The following is a 22,781-nucleotide window of genomic DNA, read 5'->3' on the forward strand; positions in this document are numbered from 1 at the left end:
GATCTTCTCCTTATCGTGTCCATGGACAGTCTATACGTGGCCCAGCCAGAATGGACACACTTTTGCGCCTTGTTGTTGTTGAATTCGGCAAGATCTCCAACAGTACAGGGATCCTCTAGCAATGGGCATTGCAGGAGATGTTGCATAATTTGTGGCTCAGTTCCACATTCCCAAGTTGTCGGGCTGGTTGTATATCACCATTTGCTCAGTGACACCTTGGAACAAACTACACCAGTCCTAAGTCTGTTAAGGCACTTCCAGGTTGCCCAGTTGCAATTAGCTCCTGGGGGAAGTCTTTCATTCAGTGGAATTTCCATAGTTGAGGGTCGTTTGAGACTGGCAAGCCGGTCTTTCCACAAGGCGATGTGGGCTTCAGATGGGGTTGATTGTAATGGAGCAACACTGTTCATGAAGCTCTTCCTTGACTTTAGGTGGCTGGGTGTAGGCGTGTGACCATGTGGAGGGTGCCCCTCATCTGATGTTTGACAGAGTCGTTCTTTCTTGCTGGCTACCATTGTTCTTATATCAGGGGGAGCTATACCCGCTGGATATATAGGCTGTTGGTGTTTGTTGGTTTTAAACAACCTGTGATAAGTTGGCAGCTTGCATTCAGAACGGCATCCATCTTCTCAGCATGAGTAGATCTTTCCCATGCAGGGCAGGCGTATTCGGCAGTGGAATAGCAAAGAGCAAGTGCACTGGCTGGCAATGTTTTCGAGCTTGCTGCCCATTTTGTGTTAGTGAGCTTATTCTGGCTGTTGTTTCGTGCATTCACTTTTGCCTTTGTCTTATTGATGTGATTCTTGAAAGTGAGGCATCTGTCAAGAGTCACTTGAAGTAGATAGATAGAAGATCTCGATTGTGTATTGAAAGAGTGGATGTGTTGGCCTGAATATTTGCTGCCTAATGGTAGACTGATCATGAAGCAAGCAAAGATCTGTCATAGCGGACTGAAAATTGAAGGTAATTGTTTCAAGTATTCAGCATTCAACAGTTTGAGGGACTGGGACTGTGTTGGCAACAAGCTCTTCGTAGTAAAACAGCTTTTCTATTCAACAACCTGTCCAACTTTTCAACATGTCCTCCCTTCAGAAGTCAGCTGTAAAACTCTTCAGCTGTTCAAGTGCTGTGAACAGAACTATGGAAATTCAAATATTCCTTCTTGAACGTCATAAGTTCTTGGAAAGACTTCAGGTGAAAAATGCATGTGATGTGACTATCCTTTCATATTATAGTTCTGTTAAAAGGCCTTCAGCCTGAAATTGAAGCAGCACACACAAAGCGCTGGAGGAACTCAGCAGGCCAGGCAGCATTGATGGAAATGAGTATAGTTGACTTTTTGGGCCCTTCATCATGAATAGAGGGAAAAAAATATGAGGTGTGTCCCTGTTGACTCAATATTTATCTATCAGTTATATTTTTTGGAGGCACAATGCGGAACTGGCCTTTCCTTCCCACCGAGCCGCACCGCTCAGCAACCCACCTGTTTAACAAGACAATTTACAATGACCAGCTCACCTGCTGTCCGGTACATCTTTGGACTGTGGTCATGGGGAAAACGTATACAAACTCCTTACAGACAGCGCTGGAATTGAATTCGGAACTCTGGAACACCCCGGGCTGTAATAGCATTGTGGCTACCATGACTCCTCATTGTACAGCTTGGTGCAACAACTGTTCTGCCCGTGACCGTGAGAAACTGCACACAGTCGTGGGCGCAGCTCAGCGCATCACGGAAACCAGCCTCCCCTGCATGGACTCTGTCTACACTTCTCACTGTCTCAGTAAAGCAGCCGGCAAAATCAAAGACACCACCCACCCCGGACATTGTCTCTTCTCCCCCCTCCCATCCGGCAGAAGATACAAAAACCTGAAAGCTCATACCACCAGTCCCAAGGACAGCTTCTACCCCGCTGTGATAAGAGTATTGAACCCTGAGATGATAAGATCAACTCTTGGCCTCACAATCTACCTTGTTAGATATACAAAACTCTGAGGGGTATAGATAGGGTGAATGCAAGCAGGCTTTTTCCACTGAGGTTGGGTGGGACTACAACTAGAAGTCATGGGTTAAGGGTGAAAGGTGAAAAGTTTAAGGGGAATAAGAGGGGAAACTTCTTTTGATGGCCGTGAAAGTGTGGAATGAGCTGGCAGTCCAAGTGATGCTTGCAAGCTTGATGTCAATGTTTAACAGAAGTTTCGATAGGTATGTGGATGGTAGGGGTACGGAGAGCTATGGTCCCAGCACAAGTCAATGGGAGTAGGCAGTTTGAATGGCTCAGCATGGACTAGATGGGCCAAAGGATCTGTTTCTGTGCTGTACTTTTCCATGAATCTATGACATTGCACCTTATTGTCTGCCTGCTGTGCACTTTCTCTGTAACGCTCTATTCTGCATTCTGTTACTGTTTTACCTGCTCTCCAATGTTTGTCCATCGTCAACGTTGATGAGGACCTCGACACCATTATGATGGTGTCGAGACTAGTGCGTGATTTGGATTTAAGTGAGGGAGAGTTGTGCACCGTTAGCCTCACACCCTCTTCCCAATTCCCATCTGGATCCAGTGGCAAGACAGAGTAGAGACGGCTGGAGATGGGACTAGGCGCAGTGGATGACCAGGACGTCTTCTGTGTCTAGTCCTGCTCTATACAGACCGAGAACCCCTTGTCCAAAATTCTAAAACCCAAAAGCCTCTGCAATCGGGGCATTCTTTTTAGCACTGACGTGATGTCACAAATGGAAAATTCCACACGGCACTGGGAAAGTTCCCAGGCAATGAGCAGGTCTCTGCGCACCGCAGACCTCACAAATGTAATGAACAGAAGTTCATGAAAAATAGCAGAGCAGAGCATGGGCTGACCACTACCTCTCGCTAGCTGCTGAGGGTTCCACATTGCAGGGATTGACTGGCAAGACTCGAGGTTTTGGGGACTTTGAGGTGAATGGTACATGTGTTACTGGATTCTGGTGACTTTTTTTGCTATTTTGGAGCAGTTTGACCAGGGTGATTGGTGAGGACTGGGGAGCTTCGGTGAAGCCTGGCTCTGTGGCCTACAGTCGGCTAGCGACACAGCACTGAACTGAACTAAACTGAATCCTCCTGGACCCCCGGTTTGATATTCTGTGTGTTGTTCGCTTGCTTTTTGCTGTTTGCGCCTTCTGTTCTTTTTCTGGTGTGATGAGTGTTTGATGTTTTTCATGGTGTTTCTTTGTTTTGTGACTGCCTGCAGGAGGATGTATCTCAAGGGTTATATTCTGTATATATACTTTGATAGTAGATGTACTTTGAACTTTTCTACCTCAGTGTACTGTGTAATGATTTCATCTGTCTGAACAGTATGCAAGACAACCTTTTCACCGTATCTTTGTACATGTGACAATAACCAACCAACTCCAATTCCATTTCCAAAGGTGTATTCAGCCTGAGGTGGGTTTAACACCCTGTTTCTGCAGTGATATTTATGCCTCTTGGAGCTGAATTTCTTCTTTCTTGGACCTCTTGATTTTATTTGCTCTTTGTTTTGCCCTGGAAAAAACAAAACACCTGTTCTTCAGTGATCAGAAACTGTATGTTCGTCACTTCATCACCTTCTCTAACACAGTGACCGTTCTTCACGTGAGAGCCCTGAGAAAGGATACCAAAGCCCCTTTCTCTCCAGACACCCAAAGAGTCATTTCATTTCTACCTCTGAGCCATTTTTGAATCCACCTTAGCAGCTCTCCTTGGATTTCATGGGACCTCACCTTCCAGGCCAGCCGACCATGCTGGACCTTTGACCACTGTTTTAGAATGTGTGGCAGTCTGTTCCCTTGTTTCAACATGAACCCCAAACCAATGCCTCAAGAAGGTGGCATCCATCATGAAGGAACCTCACCATCTGGAACATGCCCTAGACACTAGAATACTACAGCACAGTACAGGCCCTTCGGCCCTCGATATTGTGCCGACCCATATATTCCTTAAAAAGAAGTATTAAACCCACACTACTTCGAAACCCTCTATTTTTCTTTCATCCATGTGCCTGTCCAAGAGGCTCTTAAATACCCCTAATGTTTCAGCTTCCACCACCATCCCTGGCAAGTCATTCCAGGCACCCACAGCCCTCTGTGTAAAAAAACTTACCCCTGATGTCTCCCCTAAACTTCCCTCCCTTAACTTTGTACATGTGCCCTCTGGTGTTTGCTATTTGTGCCCTGGGCAACAGGTACTGGCTATCCACCCTATCTATGCCCCTCATAATCTTGTAGACCTCTATCAAGTTCCCTCTCATCCTTCTACGCTCCAAAGAGAAAAGTCCCAGCTCTGCTAACCTTGCCTCATAAGACTTATTTTCCAATCTAGGCAAAATCCTGGTAGATCTCCTCTGCACCCTCTCCATAGCTTCCACATTCTTCCTATAATGAGGTGACCAGAACTGAACACAATACTGTAAGTGTGGTCTCACCAGAGATTTGTAGAGTTGCAACATGACCTCTCTACTCTTGAACTCAATCCCCCTATTAATGAAGCCTGGCATCCCATAGGCCTTCTTAACTATCCTATCAACCTGTGCACCGACCTTGAGGGATGTATGAACTTGAACCCCAAAGTCCTTCTGTTCATCCACACTCTTAAATAATCGGCCATTAACCCTGTACTCAACCTTCTGGTTTGTCCTTCCAAAATGCATCACCTCACACTTAACTGGATTGAACTCCATCTGCCACTTTCCTGCCCAACTCTGTATCCTGTCTATATCCTCTTGTAACCTTTGACAACCTACAGCTCCATTCACAACTCCCCCAATCAGTGTGTCATCCGCAAACTTACTCACACATCCTTCCGCCTCTTCATCCTGCCCTCTTCTCATTACTACCATCAGAGATGAGGTACAGGAGCCTGAAGCAACACACTCACGATTTGGGAATAGCTTCCTCTCCACTGCGATCAGTTTTCTGAAGGGTCCATGAACACTACATCACTACTTTCTGAAAGGCCCATGAACACTATCTCACTGCTTTCTGAAGGGTCCATGAACACTATCTCACTACTTTTTGTGGGTCCATGAACACTATCTCACTATTTCTGAAGGGTCAATGAACACTATCTCACTATTTTCTGAAAGGCCCATGAACACCATCTCACTCTTTCCTGAAGGGCCCATGAACACTATCTCACTACTTTCTGAAGTCCCATGAACACTATTTCTCCTTTTTCTGAAGGGCCCATGAACACTATCTCACTACTTTCTGAAGGGCCCATGAACACTATCTAACTACTTTCTGAAGGGTCTCTGAACACTATCTCACCACTTTATGAAGGGCCCATGAACACTATCTCACTACTTTCTGAAGGGCCCATGAACACTATCTAACTACTTTCTGAAGGGCCCATGAACACTATCTCACTACTTTCTGAAGGGCCCATGAACACTATCTCACTACTTTCTGAAGTGCCCATGAACACTATCTCACTACTTTCTGAAGGGTCTCTGAACACTATCTCACTACTTTCTGAAGGGCCCATGAACACTATCTCGCTGCTTTCTGAAGGGCCCATGAACACTATCTCACTACTTTCTGAAGGGTCTCTGAACACTATCTAACTACTTTCTGAAGGGTCTCTGAACACTATCTCACTACTTTCTGAAGGGCCCATGAACACTATCTCACTGCTTTCTGAAGGGCCCATGAACACTATCTCACTGCTTTCTGAAGGGTCTCTGAACACTATCTCACTATTTTCTGAAGGGTCCATGGCCACTATCTCACTGCTTTCTGAAGGGCCCATGAACACTATCTCACTGCTGTCTGAAGGGCCCATGAACACTATCTCACTACTTTCTGAAGGGTCACTGAACACTATCTCACTACTTTCTGAAGGGTCCATGAACACTATCTCACTACTCTCTGAAGGGCCCATGAACACTATCTAACTACTTTCTGAAGGGCCCATGAACACTATCTCACTACTTTCTGAAGGGCCCATGAACACTATCTCACTACTTTCTGAAGTGCCCATGAACACTATCTCACTACTTTCTGAAGGGTCTCTGAACACTATCTCACTACTTTCTGAAGGGCCCATGAACACTATCTCACTGCTTTCTGAAGGGCCCATGAACAATATCTCACTGCTTTCTGAAGGGCCCATGAACACTATCTCACTACTTTCTGAAGGGTCTCTGAACACTATCTAACTACTTTCTGAAGGGCCCATGAACACTATCTCACTGCTTTCTGAAGGGCCCATGAACACTATCTCACTACTTTCTGAAGGGCCCATGAACACTATCTCACTACTTTCTGAAGGGCCCATGAACACTATCTCACTACTTTCTGAAGGGCCCATGAACACTATCTCACTACTTTCTGAAGGGCCCATGAACACTATCTCACTACTTTCTGAAGGGCCCATGAACACTATCTCACTGCTTTCTGAAGGGCCCATGAACACTATCTCACTGCTTTCTGAAGGGTCTCTGAACACTATCTCACTATTTTCTGAAGGGTCCATGGCCACTATCTCACTGCTTTCTGAAGGGCCCATGAACACTATCTCACTACTTTCTGAAGGGTCCATGAACACTATCGCACTGCTTTCTGAATGGACTATGAACACTATCTCACTATTTTGGTCTCTTTCTACACTACTAATTTTTCACTATTTCTTATTGTAACTTCTAATTTTTAAAAATGTAATTTATAGGAATTGCTATGCCTTACTGTACTGCTGCTGCAAAACATCAAATTTCACCACATACAGTATTGTGTGCAAGTCTTAGGCACATACAGTTTATACATAGCTAGGGTGCCTAAGAATTCTGCACAACACTGTATCGGTCAACATGGAACGGGGCAGTGGGTTTGTAAGTTTGGCGGGAGCAAAGGATGTTGGGAGTGGTGAGGGTGGTGTGCCATGGGAGGTGTGTGGGATGGGGCAGGGAAGGAGAGGAGTGGCGCTGGTGCAGACATGCCCAGCCCTGAGACACCAAGGTCATTTGATTCCAAACAATTGGTCATTGCAGAATGTCTCTCTGGTGCTTCCCCTCTTCCCCTTTTCCGAACCATGATTCCCCTCTCTCTGCCCCCTTCCCACTCTCAGTCCACAATAGAGACCGATATTAGAATCAGGTTTATCATCACTCACATATGTCATGAAATCTTTTTTTTTGTGGCAGCAGTACAGTGCAATAGATAAAAGTACCACAGTAATGTGCAAAGGTCTTAGATACTCTATCTCTATATAGATGTGCCGAAGAGTTTTTGCACAGTACTGCATATCAGTGGTAATAAGTGTGATTCTGACTCTGCTATCATGATGATACGTTCCCAATACCAACCTGCGTTCCACTTCCTGAATGGTGTCCGGTAAAGGAACATTCCGTGTCTCCAGCAGGGTAAAGACTGTGATCCCAGACACTATTGCCATTCCACCATATATGGTCATTGCCAAGAATGGTACATAGTCATCGATCAGCCTTATGATGGGCGAAATGATAGATCCTACCCGTGCCGTTATGAGCACTAATCCCAGTCCTGTCTGCCTGCAAGGGTGAGACAAAATAAATTTACCAGCAGATGTTTAAAAGTTGAACTGTATGGCAGGGAAATGGACCATTTAGCCCTACTCATTCATGCTAACCCTCCCATATTAATCCAGTGATCAACTTTATTTACCATATACACTCAGTGGTCCCTTTATTCTGTATATCTACACACCCGATGCTGGAAAGCAGCACCCACCATCAAAAATCCTCACCACCCAGGACATGCTCTTCATCAGGTAGAAGGTACAAGAACCTCAGGACTTGCACCACCAGGTTCAAGAACAATTTCTATTCTTCAACCATCAGGCTCTTGAACAAAAGGGATAACTATATTCACTTGCCCATCCATTGAGATGTTCCCACAACCAATTGCCTCACTTTATCTCATTATCTCATGTTCTCATTACTTATTGCTATTTATTTATATTTGCAGTTGCAGTTTGTTGTCTTCTGTACTCTGGTTGATCTTGCATTGATTCCGTTAGTGTAACTACTCTATTATGTATTCATTGAGTATGCCCACAGGAAAATTTATCTCAGGGTTGCATTGGGTGACATATATGTACTCTGATAATAACATTTACTTCGAGCTTTGATCTTTGATGATGGGTTGCAGCACAAGACAACTGCCTGACCAGCAGAGTTCCTCTAGCATTTTGCCTGAGTAGCTCCGGATTTCCAGCATCTGCAGAAATCCTTGCGTTTAGTATTATTACCTCTCAACCTTCAGGCTCTTGAACTGATGTGGATAACTTCATTCACACCAACACTGATTTGATTCCACAACCTGTGGACTCACTTCAAAAGTTTCTACCACTCGTTTTCTCGATATCTATTGCTTATTTATTTACTCGGGTTGCGGGGTGGAGATATGTCTGTACGAAAGGAGATGAAAGATGCTCCCTCCCTACGCTGGCCTGCAGGTCATTCTTGGGCACGGTTAGCCCCCGATCAGGGTCATGTGAAGCCATGGAAACAGGTAGTGGATGATGTATGAGCAGCCGGTGCAGATCACAAGTCCTGGTTATGCGACCACTGATGCCAGGCAGACAATCTCTGAACAGTATTGATAATGGCTGGGATCACCTGTCTTGTAAAGACATCGCCCAGAAGAAGGCAATGGCAAACCAGTTCTGTAGAATTTGCCATGAACATAATTGGTGGTGTGAAGACTGTGATCACCCATGTCGTACAACACGGCAAAGATTGTTGTTTGTTGTACCTCGGCTGTTTGTCCATCTCTTGTGTGCAGTTTTTCATTGAGTCTATTGTGTTTCTTTGCACCTATTTACTGTGAATGCCAGCAGGAAAATGAATCTCAGGGTTATATATGGCGAAATAAATGTACTTTGAGAATAAATTTTCTTTGAACCTTATCTGCCACTCTTCCTATTGTATTAAACATGCTGAGGAAGGTTCAGAGAACAGCGGGGACACCACACACCCCTCTGAGTTATGTCGCTGGGTCTCATTTATAGAATGTAACATCCTCCCACCACATTTCATTGGTTCTTTCAAACTATGTCGTGTTTAAACTTGGAAAAAATTAGAAGTGTTGTTTATGATCCCTCTATTAAATTGGAAAAGACTTGGAGGTCATTCATTCAACATTTTCATATGATGTAATTTGATCTTTTCCAAACTTATTCTATTTCTTTGTAATATATGTTGAGAGGAATGGAGTCGACAACACTAATGGTTCCTTTTTTTTAGGATGTTACATAACAGCCCATGTCTTTTTTTTCTTCTTAGTTTAGTTGATTAACACTGTTTAGGTTAGTTTTTTTTGGGGGGATATATATTTTTTTTCCTTTTTCATGATTTTGTTTTGTTTTATATTGTTCACCTGTATCCTGTATGATTGGGAGATCTAACACTCGTGTGTCAACTGGGCTTATATTTAACTCTGTTAATTACAACAATGTATTTCCAATAACTTTGTATCAGTATTATAGTATGTTCATTATTATGAAACTAATAAAAAGATTGAAAAAGAAAAAGAAAGAACGTAACGGGTACCCACCTGATGACTGTTGGATAGAGTTCAGTGGTGTGGAGGAACAAACAGGCGTATGCTGCCGAGACACTGCCCGTACCGACTGCAGCAAGTAGACTGCGTAAAGTCTGCATCTCTGTAACAGAGGCCGCACTGTAGACATTACTCTTATTAAAAAAAGGAAGCTTCAAGAGCGTTAGTCCATTGTACGTGGCCTATCAGCGGCGTCAAGAGTGTTTTACCAACAGGAATTTCTCGCAGGTCGGTGGCAGTTAATTAAAAAGGAAGCTTTGAGAGTGTTAGTCCATTGTACATGGCCTGTCAGTGGCCAGGAGCAGAGCACCAATCGTGACTTAAATAGCAGGGAAGGTTCAGGCATAAAAGGGAGACACTGCCTAGTGGAGTGGTCATCAAAGGAGTAATCTGAGGCAGAGTGCAGGGCTTTGGCTCATTTGGGCTTCAACGATAAAGGATCGAGGTGAGGTAAGTCACCTGTGAGGAAGTATGTGTATGAGGCTGGTGTTCTGTACTGGGTGTCAGATGTGGGAAATCCAGGAGTCTCCCAGCCTCCCGGACGGCAACATTTACGCTGGGTGCATCGAGCTGCAACTCCTTAGAGACCGTGTTAGGGAACTGGAGATGCAGCTCAATAACCTTCGTCTGTTCAGGGAGAGTGAGGAGGTGATAGAGAGAAGCTAGAGGCAGGTGGTCACACCGGGGCCTCGGCAGACAGATAAGGAGGTAACAGTCAGGAGGGGGAAGGGCAGGAGTCAGATACTGGAGAGTACTCTGTGGCTGTCCCCCTGAACAATAAGTACTCCTGTTTGAGTACTGTCGGGCGTGAAGGCCTACCTGGGGGAAGCAACAGTGGCTGTGCCTCTGGCACAGATTCTGGCCCTGTGGCTCAGAAGGGTAGGGAAAGGAGGAAGGCAGCAGTAATAGATAACTCTATAGTTAGAGGGTCAGACAGGCGATTCTGTGGACACAGGAAAGACACACAGATGGCAGTTTGTCTCCCAGGGACCAGGCCCCGGGATGTTTCTGATTGCGTGCACGATATCCTAAAGTGGGAAAGTTAACAGCCGGAGGTCACGGTACACATTGGTACCAATGACATAGGTAGGATAAGGAGGAGGTCCTGAAAACAGACGAGAAGGAGTTAGGAAGGAAGTTGAGAAGGAGGACCCTAAAGGTAGTAATCTCGGGCGACACTGCCAGCGACAGTGAGTAGAGGAATAGAGTGAGGTAGAGGATAAATGTGTGGATGAGAGATTGGAGCAGGGGCAGGGATTCAGATATCTGGATCATTGGGACCTCTTTTGGGCAGGTGTGACCTGTACAAAAAGGACGGGTTACACTTAAATCTGAGGGGGACCAATATCCTGGCAGGGAGGTTTGCTAAGGCTATTGGGGAGAGTTTAAACTAGAATACCTGGAGGATGGGAACTGAACTGAAGAGACAGAGGAAGGGGCAGTTGGCTCACAAATTGAGAAAGTTTGGAGACAGTGCAAGAGGAAGGATAGGCATGTGATAGAGAAGGGATATGCTCAGACCGATGGTTTGAGGTGTGTCTTTTAATGCAAGAAGCATCATGAACAAAGCAGGTGAGCTTAGAGTATGGATCAGTACTTGCAGCTATGATGTTGTGGCCATTACAGAGACTTGGATGGCTCAGGGGCAGGAATGGTTACTGAGAGTGCCAGGCTTTAGATGTTTCAGAAAGGACAGGGAGGGAGGCAGTAGAGGTGGGGCGTGGTACTGCTGATCAGAGATAGTGTCACAGCTACAGAAAAGGAGGAAGTCATGGGAGGGATGCCTCACTACAGGAAGGATGTGGAAACTATAGAAAGGGTGCAGAGGAGATTTACAATGATGTTGCCTGGTTTGGGGAGTATTCCTTATGAGAATAGGTTGAGTGAACTCGGCCTTTTCTCCTTGGAGTGACAGAGGATGAGAGGTGACCTGATAGAGGTGCATAAGATGATGAGGAGCATTGATTGTGTGGATGGTCAGAGGCTTTTTCCCAGGGCTGAGATGGCTAACATGAGAGGGCACAGTTTTAAGATGCTTGGAAGTAGGTACAGAGGAGATGACAGTTGTAAGTTTTTTACGCAGAGCGTGGTGAGTGCGTGGAATGGGCTGCCGGCGATAGTCGTGGAGGCGGATACGACAGGGTCTTTCAAGAGAGTCCTGGATAGGTACATGGAGCTTAGAAAAATTAAGAGTAACCCTAGGTAATTTCTAAAGTAAGGACATGTTTGGGACAGCTTTATGGGCCGAAGGACCTATCTTGTGCTGTAGGTTTTCTGTTTCTCTCTCTGGGCTTTCATTGAGTGGTCTCATGTCTCACACTGAGTCATAAGACCATAGGACATAGGAGCAGAATCAGGCTATTCAGCCCATCAAGTCTGCTTTACCATTCCATCATGGCTGATTTATTATCCCTCCCAATCCAATACTCTTGCCTTCTCCCCATAAGCTTTGACACCCTGACTAATCAAGAACCCATCAACTAAGTACACCCCAGTGACTTGAGCTCCACAGCCATGGGCAAGCGGAAAGTGGGGGGGGGGGAGGGAAAGATGTGCTTACCCCCCCCCCCCGGCTTTCCACAGGGATCGCTCCCTACGTGACTCCCTTGTCCATTCGTCCCCCCCCATCCCTCCCCACTTTGATGTGTGTGACTTGACTTCGACATTCACTGCCCTCTGGCTTAAGATATTCCTCCTCAACTCTGTCCTAAATGGACGTCTCTCTACTCTGAAGCTGTGCCCTCTGGTCCTACTTAGCAGTACAGTGTGCAATAGGCCCTTCTGGCTCCTCAATGCACTGATTTTAACCCTAGTCTAATCACGGGACAATTTACAATGACCAATTAACCTCCTAACTGGTACGGTTTTGGAATGTGGGAGGAAACTGGAGCACCCGGAGGAATCCCAGGAAGGAACCTACAATCTTTCTTTCAGAGGACGCTGGAATTGAACTCTGACAATCTGAGCTGTGATAGCTTCGCGCTAACCGCAACACTCATATCGGACAAGTAAAAACAAGTTGTAAATTTTATTCCTTACCTGTGGGGATGAAGGTATTTATTAATATAATGCTCCCGGCTAGGATGAGGGTGATGCTTTCTGTGAGGCATCGGCCAGGATATCTCATGAGGATGTAAGTGAAGAAGGTTGCGAGGATATCAATTACTCCAAAGATAACCTGGATCAGGTAGATGTTCATCTCAAACCGTTGCAGGTCAATTGCCAAGCCGTAGTATGAGAAGTTAGTTGAAAACCTGCCGAGAAAAGTTCGATTCCAAGCTTAATTATCCTGGACAACAAGTTTTCCGGAAGTGTTGCTTCCTTAGAATTTTTTTGTTTATGGTAGACTGCTTGAAACTGAGTGCAAATATACTTTCAGACTACTTGTATCACATAGGAATTTGGAGAAACAAGAAACTAACTTTTATTGAACATAATGCTTTGAAATAGATAATGGTGCTGACACCTCACAATAGTTCAACTAGACTAAAAATGTTTTGTTGATGATTTTCATTTGTACTCAGTGTCTGAGGCTTCTCGCTTATGTGTCCAGCAATATTCAGCCAGCATTTCCGGTTGCCCTGATACCGTTTCTCCATGACCGCAATGTCCTGATGAAACCTTTCACCGTGCTCGTCACTGACAGCGCCAAGATTTGCAGGGAAGAAGTCTAAATGGGAATGCAGAAAATGAATCTTTGGTGACATGTTGCACTTCATGGTTTTGTATGCTTGAAGCATGTTGTCAACCAGCTGCATGTAGTTTGGTACTCTGTAGTTGCTGAGAAAAATTTCAACAACATCCTTGAATGCCTCCCGTGTGATCTTCTTTGGTCCCACCAGAAGTCCTTCGAATTGCCTGTCATTGATGAGCTGTTTGATTTGTGGACCAACAAGAATGCCTTCCTTCATCTTGGCATGGTTATTCTGACTTGAATTGTGAATTCAAATAACCAATGTAGGCGATTTTTAAAAAATGGTGTGTGATAGGGAACTTTCATGGCGATTTTCATTATCAGCAGCCCATAATCAATAAGGTACACCCGGAAGTATTCAGGAAGCAAAATGTTTGTTGCTGGTGTTACCATTCAACCATACACAAAGACACTGACAAATTTTTAGAGATGTATCTTGGACAGCGTCCTAACTGGATGTATCACCCTCTGGGAACTACCGCAAAGGATTGAAGTATGCTGCAGAGAGTTGTAAACTCAGCCCCATGATGGGCAGCAGCCTCCGTAATATCCAAGACTTCTTCAAGGAGCAATGCCTCAATGATGGCCATCATTAAGGACCCCATCACCCAGGATATGCCCTCTTCTCATTGCTACCATCAGGGAGGAGGTACAGGAGCCTGAAGACACACACTCAGTGATTCAAGAACACCTCTGCCATCAAATTTCTGAATAGACATTGAACCCATGAACACTACCTCACTACTTTGTTATTTCTATTCCTGCATTACTTATTTAACTTAACTAATATATATATATTCTTAATAGTAATTCACCTTTTTTTCTCTATTATGATTCATTGCATTGTGCTGCTGCCTCAAAGACAACGAATGTCACGGAATATGCCGGTGATGTTAAACCTGACTCTGATTCACATGCATATGGAAACATCAAAGTATACCACTGAGCGAAATGCAGCGACTGGCGTAACATGCTGGGGGCAGCCCGCAAGTGTCACTGTGCTCCCGGCATCAATATAGCACGCCTGCAACTCACTAGCCCTAACCTGTACATCTTTGGAACGTGGCAGAAAACTGGACACTTCATGAAGTTTCAGTAACTCGCAGCTTACCAGACAAACATGGTACAGCAGGATATCTTGCGCATTCCAGGAGTCCGGAACAGATCAAGCATGCTGTAGGAACCTTTGCTGTTTGACAGGTCTTCTTCCATAGTTGATAGGAGAAGCTGCAAGTTACAGTGAATTCATACATCTGAGCTTCACAGGCCTTTTACTGACATGTTCCTAATAACACCCAGGAGCAAAAATCAAAGTGCAGGAGGATCTCCTGCATTTAAGGTTTTAAGGTGCTTGGAGTAGGTGCAAGGGGGATGTCAGGGGTAAATTTCTCACACAGGGAGTGGTGGGTGCATGGAATGTACTGCTAGCAGTGGTAGAGGTGGATGCAATAGGGTCTTTTAAGAGACTCTTAGGTACATAGAGCTTAGAAAAATAGAGAGCTGTGCGGTCGAGAAATTCTAGGCAATTTCTAGAGTAGGTTACGTGGTCAGCACCACATTGTGGGCTGAGGGGCCTGTAATGTGCTCTAGATTTCTTTGTTTTTATGTTTCTATGTAATGCAGCAGTTCAGGGCAGCCTCTGTGGGCAGGGAGGGTGTTGGTTGGGGAGTAGACAGTCAACACCTGGAGATTTTAAGATTTAAGATTAGCTTTAAATATCACTTGTACATTACCGAGATACCGAAGTGTTGGACTATGAACTGTAGTTCATGATGGGCTCTTGATTGAGATCTCCTTGGGGGAGGCTTTTGCTATTGCTTGCAATGTGGGGGGGAGGTGATGCTTTTGTTGTTGCAGGTGGTGTGGGGAAGAGGGTAGGGAGGGTCAATGCTTCTGCCACTGCTTGTGCATAGGAGGGGGGAGGTGGGGGCAGTTGGGTTCTGATGTTTCTATCATTCATTCTGTGGAGTTTCTTGTTTCGTGGATGTCTGTGAAGAGTAAGAATTTCAGGTGAATATTCAGTTACAGTGTCGAAAGATTAGTTTTATCCATTATGGGTAAAGCCCTTCCCACCACTGAGCACATCTACACAGGGCACTGTCTCAGGAAAGCAGCATCCATCATCAGGGACTCCCACCAACCAGGCCGTGCTCTGTTCATGGTGTTGCGATCAGGAGCCTCAGGGCCCACACCACCAGGTTCAGGAACAGTTATCACCCCTCGATCATCAGGCTTCTGAACCAACATGGATTACTTCATTCACCCCAATACTGAACTGTTCCTACAACCTGTGGACTCACTTTCAAGGACTCTTCATATCATGTTCAGGGTATTTGTTGGTTGTTACAAAAGATAATTGGTTATTGTATTCTGAGCAAATTGAACAGTATTTTGAAGCAAATGAAATAGCCAATGAATCAGTGTTGCTGAGTAAGTGAGTGGAAGAGCATACAGTTTGTTTAGAAGTTTAAACTGCTGCAACCAAATCAGACAAAATGTGCTTTGACGATATCGTGAAAGAAATGCAGGAACATTTAGAACTAAAACCATTGTTGATTGCAGAACACTTTAGGTTTCATAAGTGGAATCAAAAGGAAGGAGAGTCCATTTCAGTGTATGTGACTGAATTGATTGAGCAGTCAGTTCAGTGATGGACTTCATAATGTACTAAGAGATTGTTTAGTCTGTGGAATCTTACAAGAAAGCATTCAAAAATGGCTCCTAACTGAAGCAGAACTCACAGTTGAAATTGCTGTATCAATGGAAACAGTGGACAGAAATGAAATTGAGTTGGAACAGAAATTTGCCTGGTCGAACGGATTGTGTTACCGTTGTGGTAGGGGCTCACATACACCAGACCAATGCAGGTTTAAAGGCGAGGCTTGCAGAAAATGCAACAAACTAGGACATATGCAAAGAGCATGTTGGTCAGCCAAGAGAAGAGAAACAGATAAAAAGTCGAGTCATGCTGATGATGAAAAATCTGATAATGATGAGATTATGTATTGCATTGAACTGCTGCTGCTAAGTTAACAACTTTCATGACACATGCCGGTGATAATAAACCTGATTCTGAGTGACACAAGATTGGGTAGCCTTGAGATTTACATGTGAAAACTAACAATGGACACACGATATGGCTTACACCAGAAGTAAACGTCAAATTATTTCAAATGGAATTGGACACTGGCTTAGCTGTTTCAGTCATTCCACAAAAACGAGGTTGAATGGCTTTTCAAAGATACTGATTTGAAACCTGCAGATATCTGACTAAGAACTTATACTGGAGAAAAGATAACTCCTGTAGGAATGACATTCATCACAGTGAAATACAACAACCAACAGGCCATATTGGGCTTGTAGGTGGTAAAAACAGGAGGGTCGTCATGTGGGGACATGATTGACTAAGACAACTACAACTTGATTGGGGATCCATCCACCGTTTGCATACCACATCCTCTGAAATAGAATCAACAGAAAGTGAATTAAGGATGGTACTGGATGATATCACGGCAGTGTTCAAAGATGGCATTGGGAAACTCAAACATATCAAGGGTAAACTAGTGTTAACTGAAAATGCCAGGCTCGAGTTTTACAAAGCTAGCCCTTTCTCCATTATATGCCGTGTTGCATGATGTGGCGATCATGGTCTTTCCATGGCCATAATTGTTCTCAGTGGTTATTTTTTACAGAAATGGTTTGCCATTGCCTTCTTCTGGGCAGTATCTTTACAAGACGGATGACCCAGGCCATTGCCTGACTTCTGATATGCACCAGCTGCTCATACGACCATCTACCACCTGCTCCCATGGCTTCACATGACCCTGATTGAGGGGCTAAGCAGATGCTGCATCTTGCCCAAGAGTGACTTGTAGGCTAGCGGAGGGAAGGAACACCTTACACCTCCTTTGGTGAAGATATATCTCCACCCCGCCACCCAAGTTCCTTATATCATCTGTGATAACATAGCCAGTGAGCTAAATCACATGGAGGCTAGAGGGACTTACATTTGAGTGTTTGTTTTCAAACTCCTGTCCCTCCTCCTTGAGAAGAAGTTAATTATTGGGGGATGGGCATCCTTAATGATGAATGCCACCTTTTTTGAGACTTTGATTTTGGAGATGTCTTCGATGGTGGAGATGTCCATGATGGAGTTGGTTGAGTTTACAACTCTCTGCAGTGGCACGTCCAAACCAGATGATGATGTCATCGTGGCTATCTCTCGAGGTCAAGGATGATGGTCTTCATTCCATTGATCTATTTATGGGCTCTCAAGTGGCTTATGAGTCCAATCTTGGCTTTGAAAGTTCTTCTGCATTTAGGACAGGTAGTTCCAGATGGCAGATCGGGCTTTGGCTGTTGCTGCCTGTCTTTCCATTTTCTTCTCTTTTCTTCTAATTATGCACATCTGTTGGCTTCGAAAGTGGCTGTTCCTTCTCGGATGATGGCTTGCCAGAGTTTTCTGTCCTTGGCATTGGTTTCCTAATTGTTGATGTTGATGTTACATTTCTTCATGTTGGCTTTTAAGATGTCTTTGAATCTCTTCTGTTGTCCGCCTCTCTTACATTTGCCTTCTTTAAGCTGGGAGTAGAAGATTTGTTCCAGCAGACGTTTGTCTTTCATCCGAACAACATGACTGCTCCATCTTAGTTGATTCTTGATGATGTAGGCTTCAATGCTTGTTGTTTTTGCTTCATTTAGCACACTGACGTTGGTTCTTCTATCTTCCCAGCAGATATTTAAGATGTTTCGAAGACAGCGTTGATGGAACTTTTCAAGTGCCTTCAAATATCGTCGGTATGTTGTCCAGGTTCCTGATGCATACAGGAGCGTTGGGATCACCATTGCTTTGTACACTAACATTTTGGTGTCTGTTGGGATGTCACGATCATTAAAGACTCTTGTTTGGAGACGTCCAAAAGCTGTTCCAATGCATTTAAGACAATGTTGGATCTTGTCTTTAAGGTCGACATTGGAGGAGAGGTGACTTCCAAGATACGGAAAGTGGTCCACGTTTTCCAGGGTTGTTTTGCCAAGTTGAATTGATGGTTCTATCCATTTTGTCTCAGTTGGTGACGGTTGATAGATGATCTGAGTCTTCTTGGAATTGATGGTAAGTCCAAGTTTTGTGTATGCACGGTTGAAGGCAGTCAGAATCTGTTGTAGATGGGTTTCTGAAAGAGCTGCAACACTGTTGTCATCTGTGTATTGGCACTCAATGAGGGAACTCGTGGATGTCTTGTTTTTGGACTTGAGATGGGCAAGATTGAAAAGTCTGCCATCTGTTCTGTAGACAATTTTGGTTCCTGGGGGTAGGTCGTCCTTGATGATGTGGATGATTGTTGCAATGAAGGTGGTGAACAAAGTTGGGGCAGTCACACATCCTTGTTTTGTTCCTGATCTAACTTGAAAAGGCTCACAGTTACTGTTGCTGACCATGACTGTGGCAAGCATGCCATCGTGGAGGAGTCTCAGGATTCGAATGTACTTTTCAGGGCATCCATAGGTGGATAGGACATCCCATAGGAGTTCCCTTGATACCAAGTCAAAGGCTTTGGTGAGGTCAGTGAATGCCATGTACAAAGGTTGAAGTTGTTCACGACATTTTTCTTGTAGTTGTCGCATTGTGAAGATAATGTCGATTGCTCCATGTGATGGCCTAAAACCGGCTTGTGTCTCCGGAAGGATCTTCTCGGCTAAAAGCTTGGGCCGGTTGTTCATGACGTGGGTGAGGATCTTTCCTGCTGTTGCTAACAGGGAAATTCCACGATAGTTTCTGCATTCGGATCGATCACCTTTCCTTTTGTAGATGGTAACGATTGCTGAGTCTCTAAGGTTTTCTGGTACGTCTTCATTTATCCAGATCTTGATGAGAAGTTGATGCAGTTGATAATGAAGCAGATTATTCCCAATTTTGTAGACCTCGGCTGGTATTCCATTGAGTCCAACGGCATTGTTGTTTTTCAAGGTTTTGATGGCTTCCTTGACTCCTTCAAGTATTAGTATTTTGCTTGGGGAGTCGTCAATAGGCTGTTTTGGAATGTCGTTAATCACATTCCTGTCAAATGAGACTGTTTGATTTAGAAGGTCTTCAAAATGCTCCCTCCATCTAGAATTGATGTCAGCATTGCTCTTCAGGTTGGTTGAACCATCTTTGCTTTAGAGAGGGGCTTGACCGTGAGTGGATGGGCCAAAAATAGCTTTAGTTGTGTTGAAAAAGCCTCGAGTGTCGTTGGCGTCTGCTGGTTGTTGGATTTCCTGAGCTTTCTTCCTCCACCACTGGTTTTCCAGGTTTTGTGTGCTCTTCTGGACTGCAGCCTTGCATTCCTGATAGTGTTTCCTCTTGGTAGCTGATTGTTAGTCATTTTGTAAGGTGATGAAAGCTTTTCTCTTTTCGTTGATGAGTTATTAGAGTAGTTTGTCATTGTCATCAAACCAATCCTGATGTTTTCTCGTCTTAAACCCAATTGTTTCTTTGCAGGGGGTGACGAAAGTGTTCTTTAATTGATTCCAGTGTTCTTCTACAGATGGTGGGATTTGTTGAGGCAGCTGTTCTTGAAGATTTTGTTGGAACTTCTGTAGATGGTTGATGTCTTGAAGGATGTCAATGTTTAATTTCTTAATAGTGTTCTGATTTTGGTGTTTCCTTTTTGGCTGAAACTTCATTCTCATGGCGGACAAGATGAGTCGATGGTCTGTCCAGCACTCATCAGCACCAGTAACAGCTCTTGTTGCTCCCGAGATTGTATGATGAGGTAGTCAGTGAGGTGCCAGTGTTTGGAGCATGGATGCTGCCAGGAGATCTTGTGTCTGTTTTTCTGGTGAAATAGGGCGTTTGCAATCACCAGGTTGTGTTCAGCACATTTGGTTCCATTGGTGTTGACGTTGCCAACTCCTTCCTTGCTTATTATTCTAATCCAGACCTATGATCTTTCCCGACTCTAGCTTTGAAGTCTCCCAAGAGAATGACCTTGTCGTTGTTGGGAACAGAGGAAAGGACGTCATCAAGCTGGGCGTAGAAGTTCGCCTTTACTTCATCTTCAGCGTCCAGAGTTAGAGCATAGGCGCTGATGATGGTGACGTGTTGGTTCTTGACGAGCTGGATTCGCAGAGTCATGAAACGCTCGTTGATTCCCAGTGTCAGCTTCTGTTTCGGATGGCAAAACCTATTCCATGGATCCTCGTTGTAAAGGATCAAGTCTTTTCCAGAAAAAGGTGTATTGACCTTGCTCTTCCTTTAGTTGCCCTTCTCCAGCTCTGTGGGTCTCACTCAGAGCAACAATGTCAAAATTGAATTTTTGGAGCTCCTGGGCATCAAAGGCAGTTCTCCTCTCTGGTTGGTCTGCGTTTGGGTTATCCATCAGAGGTCGTATATTTCAGGTTCCAAATTTCATAGTTTCACTTCTCGATGTTTTTCGACCGCATGATGGTGATCCCTCTGGATGCGGCTTTTCAGACAGGATGGGGTGAAGCAGACTACTTTTAGGGCACCTTTTCTAGCCCCCTCCCAGTTCAAGGTGAGCAGAGTGGATCCTAAATAGGGCTACTCAGACATGGCAGATCACGTCTACGGGTGCACCTACCTCGGCGGTGATCTTTTCCCCTTCTGCCTCCTTGCCGTTTAGTTTTGCCACTTTCCGCAGCTGTTTGATGGCAGTGTTGGTCTTGTTGTTCATGAGAAGCCATCGAGCAGACTCGGGGATCCACCTGCAGGGAGAAGCACGATAATTCATCGATTCAGATTCAGATCCAGATCCATTCACTGAGATGAGATTAGCTTTATCAGTCACAGTCTTCGGTTCTGGTCGCCCCACTACAGGAAGCATTGTTGGAATTGGTTGTTTATTTAAAAAATACTTTTTAGTTGAATTAATGCAAGGCTAAAATTGTAGTTTTAATCGTACTTTCTTTCTTGCTGACATGATTTGTATTTTTAATGATCTGTATCTTTAACAAACTCATGTATGTGGTGATTCTTTCCCATCTGCCGGTGAGAACGCAGTATAACAGTTACAGAATGGTTTGCCTCCTTTTCGTTTTTAGTGGGCTAAGTGTTAGCACATTACCTATGTGTTATAACTGTGTAGCCTTTTGATTGGGTTTTCTTATCGAAGGAATTTCTGTTATCTGAACTATAGAGGTCATCGATGTTTCAAAAGTGCCATCCTTATTAACACTTTTGTCGTGTGTCTCATCTGCTTTATATCGCTGTTCTTTTTTTGTGTAGTATCTGTTCCTTCGTGTAAACTTTAAAATAAACAATGGTGAAGAATCAAAATTTCTCTCTCATTGAACTGGGGATCGAAAATTATCAAGAACAGGGTGCAGATGACGCTACAAAGAGATTTTTACTTCTCACTTATATAAAGGATGTAATTGATAAAGTCAAGTCAATTCAATTCAATAAGGTTCACCAGGATGCTGCCTGGATTAGAGAGCATGTGCTATAAAGGGAGGCTGTTTTCTCTGGAGGCTGAGGGAAAATCTGACAGAAGTTTATAAGATTTTGAGAGGCATAGATAGAGTAGACGGATAGTATATTTTTCCCAGGGTTGAAATGTCTAATACCAGAGAGCATGCAGTTAAGGTGAGAGGGGGTAATTTCAAAGGCAAGTGTTTTACACAGAGAATGGTGGGTGCCAGGAATGTGCTGCCTGGGTTGGTGGTAGAGGCAGGAACATTAGAGACTTTTAAGAGACAATTGTGAGGAAAATGGAAGGATGTGGACATTGTGTAGGCAGAAGGAATTAGTTCTGTTGGCCATTTGATTATTAATTTAATTGACAGTCAATTATTAATTTATTTGACTGTATATTGTAGGCCAAAGGGCCTGTTCCTGTGCTGCTCTATGTACAACAAAACATCACAATATACAGTTAAATGCTTGAATGACCAGCACAGTCCGAGGATGTGCTGGGGGCAGCCTGCAAGTGTCGCCATGCCTCTGGCGCCAACACAGCGTCTCCAGAACTTACTGACCCTGACCCAAATGACTTTGGACTGTGGGAAGAAACCGGAGCACCTGGAGGAAACCCACACAGTCACAGGGAGAATGTACAAACTCCTTACAGGCAGCGGGGTATCAAACCCTGATTTTTGGAGCTGGAAGGCATTGCACCACCTGCTACGCTACTGGGGCATCCCGAGGTATTACACAGCATGGAAACAGGCCTTTTGGCCCAGCCAACCTTGCCAACCCAAGATTTCCATCCAAGCTGGTCTGATTTGTCACACATTCCACTAATCTAAACCTTTACTGTCCATGTGAAAGTTCAAAATTGTTCAAAGTAAATTTATTATCAAGGTACATAGACGTCACCATATACAACTCAGCAATTCATTTTCTTGCAGGCATTCACATGAAGTGCAAAGAAACACAATTAAAGACTGCACCCAACAGGATGTTCAAACAGCCAGCGTGCAAAGGACAACAAATCCTGCAAGTGCAAACCTGAGATAAAAGAAATGATAAATATATACGCAACAAATCTCAAGATCATGAGTTGTAGAGTCTTTAAAAGCAAGTCC

At 44.3% G+C, this 22,781-nt stretch overlaps 1 pseudogene; it reads right to left on the minus strand.

The window, feature by feature from the left end:
• Nucleotides 1-3,426: 3,426 nt before the first annotated feature.
• LOC140188904 (solute carrier family 22 member 6-A-like) overlaps nucleotides 3,427-22,781 on the minus strand; it is a 53,562-nt pseudogene continuing 34,207 nt past the window's right edge.

This window comes from Mobula birostris, chromosome 28, assembly GCF_030028105.1.
Source record: "Mobula birostris isolate sMobBir1 chromosome 28, sMobBir1.hap1, whole genome shotgun sequence".
NCBI lineage: Eukaryota > Metazoa > Chordata > Chondrichthyes > Myliobatiformes > Myliobatidae > Mobula > Mobula birostris.